At 43.6% G+C, this 15,057-nt stretch overlaps 1 protein-coding gene across 6 annotated transcripts in view; it reads left to right on the top strand.

Annotated features, from left to right (window-relative positions):
• The window catches only part of ELF1 (E74 like ETS transcription factor 1), a 69,959-nt gene that overhangs the window by 18,581 nt on the left and 36,321 nt on the right, over positions 1-15,057 (top strand). The window contains exon 1 of one of the 6 annotated variants that reach the window (XM_015851708.1): positions 14,114-14,131. The exons of the other annotated variants lie outside the window; for them this stretch is intronic. The gene's annotated coding sequence lies outside the window, so the exon portion shown is untranslated. Of the gene's footprint in view, positions 1-14,113; positions 14,132-15,057 lie in introns of those variants that run through there. 6 annotated transcript variants of the gene reach the window in all.

Raw genomic sequence — 15,057 nt, 5'->3', positions numbered from 1 at the left:
CACTTCTTGAAAGCGTTAGTAAAATTGCCTCGGATTTCACTGTTGTTTGCACTGACAGTTCGGTAACTTCTATGCTTTGTTGAATGGTGAAGAGCAGCGAGGACTTTTCCTCCTGGAGCCATTCGGTAGAGGAGTGGCAGGAGGTGGAGCTGACGTTTCCAGCCGTGGTTGTGCTCCACTCTGTGTGTGCTGAAGCTTTGCTACCATGCACCAATGACTTACCATGCTTTTAAAGCACTGATGTGCTTTAGAGATTATTTGCTTTCTTAAATTGTATTTAAGTGTTCCTTCCCAGATAAAGTGTTTGACAGAGACTATGCGTGCTGAAATTGGAAGTCTTTGCTTATCACAAATCTGCAGCAGCAATACAAAGTGCTGTAGGCTCTCTCCCTCTCTTGATACCAAGCACTGATCTCTGAAGAGGTGAAAAACAATTTATTCTTTAGTATGGATCTGTCTGCAGAGCTTCCAGCTGTGTGAGTCTTTGTGCTGCAGGGATCCCATTAGATAAGGAGTGAAGTTTATGCATTCTTACCTTGATGTGTTTTAGGCCTTGACTACCTAACAGCGTCTTTAGTGAGGAATTGTCTGGCTAGAGCTCAGGTCATTTATCTGTCCTTAAAGAGATCAGTCACCTCAGGTAGGTATGACTTTGTTCTCAGTTAGGGTTTGGATGTGGCAATGATGGCCATTTTGTTAGCCCCCAAAGAACCTGGATGTAAGTCATTTTTACATGTTGTGGAAAAAATGTTTGCAGCTAAGATGATCTGCTAGGAATAGGAATACCAAATATATAGGTTGGAAACTGTGGGAAAGAGTTGTTTGTAGAAGCAGGCGGTGACACTCAGTCCATCTATAATTAGACATTTTAGTCTATTTCTAGAATCCTCTATATTTAGCTAATCATCAGCATTTCTGTGTGAATATACCAGTGTTTTATTTTTGTTATTTTTTGAGGGATGTTTTGCACTTCCTGAGCGGTTCCTGTTAGTGCACAACTGCCTCATGGCTTCATCTGAGAGCTCCTAATTTGGGTTTACTTTATCCTCTCACACGGTAGTGGCTCTCTCCTCTCCTCTCCTCTCCTCTCCTCTCCTCTCCTCTCCTCTCCTCATGTTAATATATATCATGGCCGCATGCACCGTTTCATCATCCTGTTTTTCTGGATGACCTCGTGTTTTACATGGGGACATTTTGACACTTGGTGAAACCTGCAGGTCAGGAGAAAGGCCGCTTTGCTTTTCAGAGCTTCGTATCAGGTCACTTGTGCTGTTTTTCCGTTTTCAAACCATCTCGGTGTTTGTTCAGTTTTGTGTTACAGCGAGGGAAAGAAACGGCAAAATGTGATTGTGAAACTACGGTAACAACTTGTGATTCCTAGGGCTGGCCGCTGTCAGGCAATTAATGTTTAACTCGCTTTCCCAACCAGACTCAATTTCAAGTTAAAAGCAAGCTGACAAGGAGACTATTAGTCTTCTCCTCTTTGTGCGTGCCATGCAGGGTATTTAGGAGCTAGAGAGTAATTTCCCAACGATGTGATGGCACAAATTGTTTGTAGCAGAGGTTGTCCTTACAACCAGAAGAAGACCCTCATTGGAACAGCTTTCTTGACAGAATGAGGAGGTGCTTGCTGCCCAATGAAGGCAAAATCTGGCTCTATTCCTTGGAGGTGGTTGTTGCATTATCCACGCCCGGTCTCTTGTTGTGTTCACTGTGCTGTGCTGTTATTTTTTCCCCCTCTCCAGAACCTCTGTAAACTATTTGCTCTCCATAGCTATTCAAGAATTGTAACAGTGCCGCAAATGAAGCGTGGGAGCTGAATAAGAGATTAGTTATCAAGAAAATAATGTACAAGTTTACATGCTGGGGAGGTGGGCAGCAGCAAAGCTGCACAGATTGCAAGAATTTACTTCGCTGGCTGAATGTGCCTCTGAATGAGCTTGCAGAGATCTGTGAGCCCAGCAAGGTGATCCAGGTGCCTTCCCTGGTATGTTAGAAAAGTTTGAAATCCTGTGGGGGGTTTTTTGTTTGTTTGTTTTAATACTTTAATTTCAAAAAGAGAGAAGAAGGAACTGCAGAGAGGAAGTGTCTGTTGGGGGACTTTTTTTTTCTCTCTGCAAAGGTGGTTTCAGACATACAAAAATGAAACTCTATGCTAAGAAGCGGTCTCAAGTTTGCTTGACTGCAAGGTAAAGCGTGCAGCATTTGTAAAAGCATTGGATCTTTCCTATTGAATAAAGTCTATTTCTTCCAGTAGCAGCTTAAAGCAACTTTGGAAGAATTCACTTCAGAAGCTACTAAGAACTATAATTATATCTTAACTGAAGGGGCAGCAGTGTAGGAAGGCGATCCTTTGGACCATCTAGAAATGGACCTTGGGGTGTCTTTTGAGAGGAGAACCGCGAAGGAAATAACTATTGGTTGAAAACATTCCTCAATGTGTACTTCTGGTAACTATGTATTTTTCCATGTAATAGGATATTCGACCATTTGTTTTTATGAGAGGCAAATTAGCTTTTAATACGATCCTTCGAACGAGCTCTATTAAATGTTTCAGCGGTAATGGAGGCGAAATCATTCAGAACGGTAACAAATGTCAGAAAGCTTTTGCCAAGCTGCAAAATAAGAACTCCGTATCGCAAATGTTTTTATTAGAAACAACAGGGCTGTTTATAGAAAAGATGCCGTAGTTTTGAAGCCGTGCAGCTAGAAAGGATGTGTTTTGTGTTGTAATGTATGTAGTGTTTAAAGCTTCTTCTACATGTGCCTTATCTCTCAGGGAACTGAAGAAACGTTTTGTTAACTGTCAGGTTTTGTAACAGCTCTGAGAAGAGCTGTGACGTGATTATGTTGATCTACTGGGATTTAAAACCTTAGAGGAGAAGGACAGTAGCAGTTATTAGCAGCAATGGGTCAGCTGGGTGAAATAAACACTGCTTTGTGAGGGGAGGCTGTGGGTCCCGTAGGTGATGCACAGGTGTGAGCAGGAGGTGGGGAAATAAAGATCTGTTGGAAGTTTAGTGGCTTCATTTTTGTTGTTGCTTGATGTGAGAATCTCCAGATGACGTGAAATCACTGTGTTGTGAAAGCAGCTTGATTTTTGAAGGTTGGCAGAAGTCATGTTTGAAGAACATGTTGTCGAACCATCGTGAGCGAGCTGGGTGCTTACAGGCTGGGTGGGGAGTTGCTGGTCGTGCTTGATGCTGTCTCTGGTGTCATCACTGCTGGTGTTCAAGTTGAATGTGCTGGGACCTTGCTGCGGCTGCTTGTTTTCACTCAGAACTGAAGGTTTCCTGCCTAACCACCCCCTTCACAGCACGGCCCATTACACCTACGTGGCAGTGGTTTGAGTGGATGTGCCCTGAGGCCCAGCAGGGAGCTGTGGAACCAAGCAAGTTTTATTCAGGTAGCGAGCTGGCCTGGAGGTGATGGGTTGTAAAGCCTTACACCTCTCATTCAGCAAAGTGGCATCTACGCAGGCCCTTACCTTGCCTTTAGGTTCTTGACTCAATGGTAAGTTATACTCGTTGAGCTCAAGTTGTGATTTTAACTCTAGACATGTCTGCATACAAGCTAAACGTATGTATATCTGTCTCATTTAATTGTTTTAAACTTACTATTAGCTTAACTTCTGGACGTGAGCGTGATCGTGTCTGCATGTTTCTGTGGTGAGCCTACTCATGTCTAGATGTTTTCGTGGTGGAGGCTTTGTGAGTACCCATTCGGCTGCACCCATGCTGCTTGGGTGTACCACCCTCATTTTTCCTCTCTGATACTGTAGTTTTCACCTTAGGTTTTATTGCCTTCCCCTCCCATCCACAGTCTGAACTGTTTGTGTGAGCAATCCCTTATCTGGTTCAGCTAAAGCCAACCACGTTAGCAAATGAGGTGTTCAGGCCATGGGAAGGTGCCTGGCTCTTTGGCTGGGACTGATTTATGAGCGGTGGAGCTGGGGAGTTTGTGGGAACAGAAATCATAAGCTGGGGCTGAAAGGTTAGGGGGAGGACAAAGCAGCACAGTTGTCCTTGGGACGAGTCAATTGTCTGCAGCTTCGATGAAGAGATAATTAGGACAGTTAACTCTCCTGCCTAGTATATTTTAAGCTATTAAAAAACAGTTTTGCAAATGAATTGTCTGAAACTTACTTCTAGATCCTTCTGTTTGCCAGGCAATTGTTAACCACTGAATTAGGTTTTGGCCAGGATTGCTTACTGAGGTAAGTCTTGATAATATAAACTGGAAAGGAAAGGTGTTTGTGCATTAGTTAATTGTGCAAATAAAAGTCTGAAGTGTTTTTGGTGGTGGGCGAAGCTCGGGCTTTTTTGTCTGTTTTCCTCTGCGAGAAAGGGAAGGAAACCCAGGGATGAGAACTGTAGTGCAGCTTTCTGAAAGAATGTTGTTAACATCTCGCTTTGTTAAAAATATTCTAGTTATTCCTGTCTGCTGAATTGGGTTATTGAAACGAGATGATGACCTTTGCTCCGAGTCTGAACAATATGAGAGGAAAACAGGTGTTGGGAAAGATTAAAGCTTTTACCTCTACCAGAACACAGAGATAGAGGTCTGAATCTGTTAGGATGCTGTGTTATTGCTAAGACTATGAAAACTGGGAAGAATTTGAAAAGTTGATAATGGTCAGTTGCCAAGAGCAGCGCTGTGATAAATTATTAACTCATTGCACTGTACTGCCTCGTAGTGCAAACAGTTAGAAGCCGGTTACTGTGCTCTGCATGGTAAGTCAACACTGTAAAAAATTCTTTGGTTATCTGGAAAATGTCTTCTTTGGGGTGTTTATTAAAGGGACGCCGTGGGATTAAAAGTTGTGTTCCCCTCTGTTGAAGGGGGAAATAGAAATACGTGCATCAGTTTGTTCCTTCTTGCTTGGGGAAGCCTGGCTGGTGGATGTCGATTTGCTCAGTTTCACTTTTGCTCCTCTCCCTTACGTGGTACTTTCAGATTTAATTCCTTCTGCCTCCCTGCAAGAGCTTGACGGGAGCAAGGCCGGCGGGTTCGTAGTTTTGGAGGCAGCAAACAAGTTGATTCATAACTGTTCTGAGGGATAAGTGGAGACCACTCCTCCCTTTTTAGCTGTAACCAAGTTAGGTGAATGTCGAAGCGCACTGTTTGGAGCACGCTGGTGCCTCGCTGCCATACAGCAGCTTCTTCAAGGAATTCATTTTCAGTTTTGTAAGAATGGAGAAATCCTGATTTCTGCTTAGCTTTCTTAGTTTTTATAAACATCAACAGCAACACGTTTTCCTTTTTTTTTTTATGGCTAACATGTACAGAGCTTGAAAACTTAAGATGGTCTTTAGGTGCCTCAGAATGAAGATTAACCATTAAAAAACGCTCTCCCAATCACTCTAGCCCTATATGCGTATTACATTAATTTTTGGCTAATTTAACACTGCATACGCAATCTACTAGAGATGATTATGCTTGTGAATAGAACTTCTTTTTGTTATGCTTAAGGCTAGTCCAGCTGTAATGCCATGAAAATGAACATGTAGGAGAGAATCTTGAAATGTTTGCTCTAATAAAATCTGCTGTTCATTAGCAGAACGCAGATGAGCTTTCAGGGTTAAAAATAATACCCAATTTGAGAATAAACCATTTCTGGATCAGTGTCAGCATCTGCCACCCCCAGTTTTCGTAGGAAAACGTCGAATCGTGCCAGGACATGTTGCAAGATATGACCAACGTGACTTACGAACTAAGAAGCAAATCTATAAAATGCTGTTGGCTACATGGTATTGTTGGAATCTGAGATGGAAAATACTTCTTTTTCAGTCCTCTTCTAAGTCCTTTTGCCAACCCAGCAAAATTTAGTAAGGCTCAGATCGTGCTGCAAGGCTTTTTAGTTCAGAAATGCTTTTGAGCAACTACTGCTTTTTATCTTTTTTAATTTGTTGACTGTTGAGGGTTACTAGAATGTTTGTCAAGGGTGAGACTTGTGTCATAAATGGACTTCAGAAATGCTGCAGAAGCAAGCACCGGTACAAGTACTTTTAGAGGCTTTACGTTCGTGTCTGATGAGTCCTGTTTAGAACTTTCTTCAGGCCTTCAGGGGCGTGGATGGATCAAGGTTCTGTGATGGAGGGATGTAGTCTTGCCTGCTGGAGCACTGGGCAGCTGCTGTTCCTGGAAATAACCCAGATGGTAACAGAGCTCAGATGGCAATGTGTGAAAACTGAAGATGAACACTGTTCTGTCAAAGGAACCTAGTTAAAGATCAGTCTTCTTGTTAGAAACAGGGAGAATGTGGAGCCTGGTCTTTATCAAGACATAGCAAAGTACTGACTTTGAGTTGGCTCTTCTACTACAGGTGCCAGTCACCATTTGAATGTGATTTTATTCCCGAACTGTTCTGGGATAAGAGTCAAGAATACCTGGGGAAGGAGAATTTTACTTCCACAGGGGGTGAAATACCAGGACTCCATGAAATCCAATTATTTTTCTTTTTTTCCCCCCCCTGCTTCTGAATTTATACAAAAAACATTCCCTAAACTGTAGTAGAAGCTAAATCTACTAGATACCTACCAGTTGTTTTATGCCTCAGCTTAATACACGAGTGGTATTTTCTACTACTTTAGTGGGCAACCCTGCAGTTGTAGCACAAAATTGGTTTGGGACAGCTTTATACTGCAGTAACAAAAAAGGTGGCTACTTGTGGAGGAAGTATATGAGGCCATCTTAAAGATTCCTTGCTATGCCTGGGAGTATAATTTTTTAGCTTGGCCATGGACACGATGTCTGGATACAATATGGGGCTATCTGAGACTTAACAGAGGGCTATATAGTGAGGCAGAGTATAGCATATTGCTTCTCATATAGATAGTATTATAATAAGTGCTGGAGTTTCTGCTTTTCACTGTGATGTTGCTTTGTGTAGCAGTTGATTCTTTGCTTGCTTAAGCCGTGTTAACTGCTCTGCTTATGTTGTTGCTACTATATGCCTCAGCGTTTGAATTTGAATTGTGGTGGGGTAGCCAGTTGTTGGAGCTGTTAGTGGTAGAAGAGTCCCGTGGGTCACCAGCATGTCCATTTCTTTAGGATGGGGTGGTCCCCTCAAACCAAGGTACCAGTGCCGTGTGGCAGAGAGGTTTCTGCCATCGGCTGTGGTTCATTTCTGAAGATTTCTCCTTGTTTGCATGTTCATTTCAAACATCAAGTCACCTGGTTTCTTGGTGGCTTTAAAGCCTGTTAGGGGAAGGCCGAGCACCAGAACATCCCAAGTCGGTCACATGCTTTCCTGGGCTGTGGGGGGTGACGACCGCCATTTTACGCCGTGCTTCAGTGGCCTGGGGCCGTGTTTCTGTAGGCATGACCTGATTCCTTTCCATCCACACAGCTGACCGGCGTTTTGTGTGTGGGCACAGCTTATTTTACTGCTTTAGGAGCAGTGCGAGGCTTCAGGCCTGGCGGAACCAGGCCGTGGGGCAGATGGAGCCGTGCGGGCAGGAAGCGCCATTGCTCGGCCCCACTATCGCTGTCTGTGCTTCCTGTCAGTTAAACCACCAGCGGCGGAGCAGATGCACCACGAGATGACTCCAGTTGCTGACACGAACAGCCATTGCACAACACTGCTGCCTCCTCAAAATACACTCACAACCGAGGGCTTGTGGTATTATTATCCAGTCAGACCCTTCCTGAGCACAAGCATCTGAACTTAACTAGCTGAAGAGAAAGCAGCACTTGAACTCTTCAAGCATAACCTGTAAAACAGTAACCAGGGAAGTTACTGGGGAACAGGGGACCAGAGTGTCTTTTTCTGTTCCTACTGATATAGGAGTTCCTAAATGCATATAAGAAACAGGAGGTCAGGGTGTGAAGTCATATGCTTCCATGAGTGTCCTTCCTAGCAGATAATTGCCATGGTGCTCAGCCTCGCCAGGTGTTATTATAAGATACAGTAACCTTCACAGTGATCTTCTTTCCCTTCTGGTTCACTTGAGGGTCCATTTCTGAGGAATTCCTGGCTTTTGGTTAAACCAGTCGTTACAAGTGTGCTCTGAAATGTTGAAAAGGAAGAAAACAGCACAGAAAAGGCACATTAAAACTTCTGTTTTAAAAGATACCATGTCTTTTATTTTAATATCTGATTCTCATGATTTCAAGATAGGTGTGTTGTTACAGTGCCTTATTGAAGATAGAACCCCAGCGATATCTTCCTCTGCATCTGGCTTTAGAGAACTGACACTCCGCACATCAAAACTAAATTGGAACTGAAACTGGGCAGATAATTTCAGCCATTTTGAGTGGTTCGGTGCTCTTTTCTTCCTCATGTGACAGTGTAACAGATGGAGTTTTTCTGTGATCATAGCAAACCACGTTTGGTTTGTCAAGTGAGACTTCACAATGGGAGGCATTAGAGTTTGCAGTCTCCATTAGATCAAATATCAGGTGTCAGAAAAAGAGGTTAGAGGACAAGTGACAGGATGGATTCCAAACATTACCTTGTTTATGGTACCATTTAACCTTCCACTTTAACCTCCGCTTTCCCTTTTTTGTTTATTTATTTATTTACTCTCCCCTGCTGACTCTGTACAAGTTGAGCACTATAATGGGAGAGGAAAGGGGGAAAGGGTAGGGTGGAAGCGGTAGATAAAATGTTATTTTCATCTCTAGTTTCTATAATAATTTGAAGTTTTCATGCTGTGGCTGAGGTCTACTGAGAAGATTCTTGTATGGTGAATCTAAAGGAACGACCATAAGCATATGTTTCTGGACCCACTGACAATGGGAAAAACTGGACTCTTCAGGAGAGGCAGCCCACATTCCCTCCCATCGGCTACAGGGAGAACTTAAAGCAACCAAGAGCCTTTTTTATGGAGATATTTGAATTTTTTGGAAGCCATCTGAATTAAGAGGATTTGAATGCAGGGAGAAGTTCTTCTTGTGAACACATCTACGTACTTGCATGAATAACGATGTGGAATATGGTGCCTTTGCTTTTTAAGCCCATATAACAAGAGTGGGTGTTGGCCAGTCCTGCATACTGCATAGCAAAACCTTTTTGAACTTGGGTGTCATCATACCTGCTTTACTCATTCTCTGGAACTGGGGGGAGGTGACAGAGGACTCTGTGAACCCTTTAGAAGCTGGAGGCTGCTGTGAGGTTGCACAGCTTTTGGTTGGAGGATGAGACTGAATTGTGTACGTGGCCCAGCCCGGGTTGACCATCAGTTCTGTGCTTCCCCCAGGTGGTTTGGTTCCCCCAGCACTGCAGCCTGCCTTCCCTCTGCAGCTGGGGCAGTGCTGCCTTCCACTGCAGGGGCTGTGGCTGGGCGGTGCAGAGCTGCATGCAGCAGCCTCTCCTAGTTGAGTTCTGCAAAGGACACAGGAACTGAAGTGATGAAATGAGGAAGAGGTGAAGCTTGAATTTCTTTGTGGGGTCTCCAAAACTTTCCAAAATACCCAATTTTTGTAGGTCTTTTCGTGTCATAAATTTCTGCATCTAGTTCATTAGCAGTGAATTCCTGCATCTCCTCAGAGCAGGTGTTTGCTCATACAGGAGGGACTTGGGCTTCACAGCCAACTTCTCCCCAGACATTACGAAATGAGAAATACTGGCCTGTTCAGACACTGCCCTCCCTGGAGGGACCTTTGCAGACTCCACTCCTTTTCCACATAGCTTTTAAGAGAAATCCTTTTTGCTTTTTTATATTCTTGTTGGTCTTTGACTCGTGTTTTGTCACGGTTTGAAACCCCACAGTGGGAATTGTTAGTCTAGCAGCGAGTCAGGAGATAATATATCTTCTTTAGTAGCCAAGTTCACTGCTTTTCAATTCCCCAGACAAATAGTCTCCCTTCCTAATCCCACCCTATCCAAATACTTAAGAACATAACATTGAAACTACGCTGATCTAAAAAAGGAAAAATTCTCAAGAGGCATGAGAATATTAGTTTGTCTTATGCTACACAGTTGCAAGTTAATATATTTATTATTTTAATTAGCCTGTGCACACGTGTTTTCAGAATGATGTGAGTGGATACGTGGCATTTTAAAGCATAGAGGGGAGATGTAGATTACATATAAAGTTATATATATAACGATAGGAGCAGTGAGGAACAGAGTGCCAGAGAAGCAGCAGGTGCCCCATCCCTGGAAGCATTCAAGGTCAGGCTGGATGGGGCTCTGAGATCCTGATGGAGCTGTAGGTGTCCCTGTTTGTTGCAGAGGAGCTGGACTCAGATGGCCTTTAAGGGTCCCTTCCAACTCAGATGGTTCTGTGATTAAATAGGAGATCAGAGCATTATTCTTAAAAATGATGTTTCTAACCAAGTATATCAAGAGAGTTAATGTTAAAGATGCTAGCAGGAGAAAGAAGAGATTGTAACAAAGATTGTAGGTGATAAAAGCCAGAATTGCTGTCCCCTCTGCAGGAAAGAGGAGAAAGTCTGGAAGTTAGGGAGGGGCAAAATAGTTCTGGTCCTTTTGCTGGATCCAATGGTGACGTGCATATTCATTCTATCTAAACTGGATGGGATTGTTGGGCTAACCTATACACAGAGCCCTTTGTGCCTGCTGTGCTCTCCACACCCAGAAGTAGCTGGCTGTCCAGTTGCAGGCTGGCTTGTGTACCAAACAAGTCACAGTGAGAGCCTGGTGTTTTTGTTTTGTTTTTGAAGGCCCTCTGGCTATGTAATGCTTATCCTCTCTAACAAGGCTGTGTCCCTCCCTCTTTTTTTCTGCCTGTCTGTGTGTGCACTGGTACTTTTTCATGGTAATTTCCAATTTCAAGTTCAGTTTTAAACTAATGTTTGTTGAGAGCATTCCATGAGTTAAGAGCAAACTGCTTGGCAGGTGACTCTGCTCCCTTCCCCACATACTGTGGGAGAGTCTACTAATTGTGTTTACTTGAGCATATCTGGATTATTTTCTTACTTCTTACCTCCTTCCATAGGGAGCTGTGGCCAGGAACGCAAGCACAGGTTACCCATGCAGAGAGCACGTACTAATTCAGAGCCATGACTCATTGTGCAAAGGGAAAGCCTACAGTTTCAGCCTTCTAATCAAAACCCGTCTGAGCCCATGAGCTTTGGAGTTTAAAAGCTCAGTTCCCTCATTTTACCATTTTCACTTGTTTTAAGTAGTCTTTATTAAGTGTGTCTCTGATATGAGTTGCCAGCTGTGGTGATCAATAGAATATGACAATCACAGATCACAGAATGACCCGGGTTGGAAGGGACCTCAAGGATCATGTAGTTCCAACCCCCCTGCCTGGCAGGGCCACCAAACATACACATTTACTAGATCAGGTTGCCAGGGCTGTCCAACCTGGTCTTGAACACCTCCAAGACGGGGCATCCCACAAACTCCCTGGGCAGCCTGTTCCAGGGCCTAACACTCTCCTAGTGAAGAACTTCCCCCTAACATCCAACCTAAATCTTCCCTCTTTCAACTTAAAACCATTTCCCGTGTCCTGCTATTGTGCCCTTTCAAGAGTTTACTCCCCTCCTGGGTGTAGGTTCCCTTCAGGTATTGAAAGGCTGCAATGAGGTCACCCCGCAACCTTCTCTTCTCTAGGCTGAACAAACCCAACTACCTCAGCATGTCACTTTTCACTTGTTTTAAGTAGTTCTTATTAAGTGCGTCTCTGATATGAGTTGCAGCTATGGTGATCCATAGAATATGACAACGAAAGCAGCCAGAAGAGCTTGCCTTATTGAGATAATAATATTGAGCCTGATGCCTTGATTTAGACAACCATTCAAGAAACACGTAGTTTTTTTGGTGTCCCAATTCACAGAATGGGGTGGTCATGGTGGGAGTTCTTCCTTATTGAATGCTATCTAAGCAAAGGATGCAACTGAGCAAAAACTAAAGTAGAATGCGCTCATGCTCAAAAAAAACCCCACCCAAATTACATTAAAAAAGTCAAACAGTGTGGGATGTGTATGTGTGTGTGGGGGGAAGCCCTTCAGAACCAGGCTTCTTTGTCCTGGAGTTCAGTGTGAGGATAGGATATTCCTGAGGCCTAACTGAAATCTCTTACCCCTGTTTACAGCCTTCTCTTATCAGTTAACCTGCCTGTGGATACAGCTTTGCACCTCTTCTTTCACTCATGTTTCCACAGGCTTTTTAAATCAAGTATTTCTACTTGTGAAGCATTAGGAGGTGTTGCCGGTAACTCCTGGGTGGATTTGTTTGTGTGTTTTTGAGCCCATGTGAAAGCTTAGTGCAAACATCAGCTTTGTGATTTTTGACAAAGTAGGACGCTTGGCTTGTGAGAGGTTTGCTGACTGAGGTGTCTTTCTTGTCCCAGCCTCATAAATCTCTCTGTCCTGGGTTCATAGGTAGTGCTGGATTCTCTGAGCCCTTAAAAACAAGACTGTCGTGGTTACTACCTGTCTTATTTCACTCATCACCACCGTGTCCACTACACTACATCCTTCAGTGCCCCATCCACACACAGCTCTTGAACACCTCCAAGCACAGTGACTCCACCTCCTCCCTGGGCAGCCTGTGCCGCTGCCTCAGCACTGTTTCTGAGAAGAAATCTTTCCTAATATCCAACCTGAACCTCCCCTGGTGCAGCTTGAGGTCATTACCTCTCGTCCTATCGCTGTAAGCTGAGAGAAAAACATTACAACCAGGTTTATGAGACATCTAACCTATGGCTACCACTCACAGCTACAACAGCAGCTCACATTTCGTGCTTGTAAAGAAAACTGCTTAATTAATGGAGTCCCCAAGATTTGCACAGAGGATAAGAAAACTGATGGGTTTATGCTTTGATGTAGTGCAGTTAACATATGCATTTATGTGAAAACTGTTTAATTCTGAAATGTGTGATGTTCATATACTGAAACAAGCATATCCCCCCTGTGGCACAAGTGGTAGAAGTGCCGCTCTGCTACACAGAGGCTCGAATCCCAGGAGTTGGACTCAATGATCTCTAAGGTCCTTTCCAACCCACACGAGACTGTGATACTGTGATATATTGATTATATGCTCCTTTGCAGCCCTCTGAAGCCTCTACATCACCACTGATGCTCAAAGGAGCAGCCGAGCTCATGTCCTTGTGGGCAGAGGCCTGTGTGCAGTGCAGTGCTTTGGAGCCTTTGCTCTCAGAACAGCCCTTCTGTGTTGCGAAGTTCATAATAGAAACCTGGCGCTGTCCCTTAGCTGTCAGGTGAGAAGGGAAAATGGCTCCTCTGATGCAGATATGGTTTTTTTAAATGATATATTTGAGAATGAAGGCTGTTCCTATTGGTAGCAAGGGTTAACCAGTGAGGGCAACAGGTATAGGCAGACTCAGGTATGTGATATGTTGGACTGTTTTGCAAGGTGCTATAAATGTTGGCTCCATGTAATCTGATACCAGGGTAGGACAGGCTAACTTAATGAAGGAAAATAGACAGCAATGTAAAAGAACTGGAAATTCAAGTCTAGCTGACTAATAGCAGCCTGCTCCGGAGGGTTTCTGACTGTTGATACTGCTGACAGCTGACAGCAAATGAGAGCAAACAGCAGAAATACCGCCTAATGTGCTCTTTACAGGTTCTTTATAGACACTGCAAAGGTAATGTGCTCTTTACAGATTCTTTATAGACACTGCAAAAGTAAGATTTATGTTTCTGAACTTGACGGATCGGCTGGATGCAGCCGTGAGCAGACACATTGCTAAAGAGTGAAGCACCACACTGGGGCTTGGAAGCATATCTGTGCTGGGGAAGGGGAGGCTGTTTGAGGCCGCTTGGTTTGTGCCCCTTGTTGGCTGGTGCACAGCAGTTAAGTCAAACTTGTGTTTCTGAACTGTTTTGACTGTACAAACCGGAATTGTTAACTGGAAGGGGAAAAAAAAAACCCACTAAATGCTGAGATCTGTGTTGGGGAAACTGCAACAAGGATCATTACTGAGCTTGGGCTTGAAGCATCTACTGCAGAATGCACAAAGTCCAGTGAGAGTTTCTCATGTGGATCTAAGATTACCAACCCGGGCTGGAGAAGGTCACCTGGATTGAGAAGCATCTGACTTGCAGCTCTTCTCTGCTGGCCTCTGTCAGTTTTCTCCCTTTAATGTATATATTTTGTGTGCGCTTACATTGCAGGGTTGCGTTTCTGTTCCACCCACGGATGGCTGAAAAAGGATTTTTCTTCAATAAACAGAACATTTTCCTCCAGGTGATCTGAAAATAACGACAACGTTACTAATTTGTGGGGAAAGTGATTTTTAGAGGCTGACTGACAGTTCTGTGCCAATATTTGCTACAGACTGTCAGCTGGTAATTTGGGAAGCTTGGCACCTGGCCAAGGCAATTATCTCCCATTTCCTTTGGTCCTTCTTCCTCCCACTGCCACCTCTGCTCTCTTACATGCCTCTGTTAATCAGTGCAGCCAAATCTCTCCGGGTCAGGCAGCTCTCCCCTCCCACACCCCTTTGACATGGTCACCTCATATCCTGTGTAAGCAATCTTAGAGCTCAGCCCTTCAACTTTCTCTACACCAAGACATTTTTCCCTTGAAATCAGTGTGATTTGACTTATCCAAAGCTCTCTTGTTGTGGTTGCTTCAGGATTGTGGTCCTAATTCTCTTTCTAAAGTGCTACTAAGTGGTAGAAAATGACTGTGAATGCCTTTTAAAACACTCATTCTGTGTCACCAGAATAATTCCCTTGGTTTACAGAAATTTCAGAACCAGATTTTATCTTTTTTAACCTCCTTATTGAGATTTTGTGCAATACAGGAATTAGCATGAAGTCTTTCTTACTCATGTTATTTATTAATATTTGTGATTTGGATATCGTAGGGCAAGACAAAAAACAATCCCATCCCTGCAAATCTCTCGTTGGATAAAATAACCTGTACTGAATGCTACAGGAGAGGAAGTAATTAGAGATCTTTTGTTTTCCTTTGTCTCCATGCTCAGTATCACTTACCTCTTGGTGAGCTGGACTCTGCAGGCACCAGCGGTGCTATGTCATGTGTTCATCTATTCTAGTTTAGAAGTGCTTAGTTTCACTTTATGTCATGTTTGCAGAGAGAGGTTTGACCAAGTACATCTCAGCTCATATATTTTTAATTGCTTTCCATTCATCTGTTCAAAACCC

Source organism: Coturnix japonica, chromosome 1 (assembly GCF_001577835.2).
Source record: "Coturnix japonica isolate 7356 chromosome 1, Coturnix japonica 2.1, whole genome shotgun sequence".
Taxonomy (NCBI): domain Eukaryota; kingdom Metazoa; phylum Chordata; class Aves; order Galliformes; family Phasianidae; genus Coturnix; species Coturnix japonica.
This window is presented reverse-complemented; position numbering and strand designations above follow the sequence as displayed.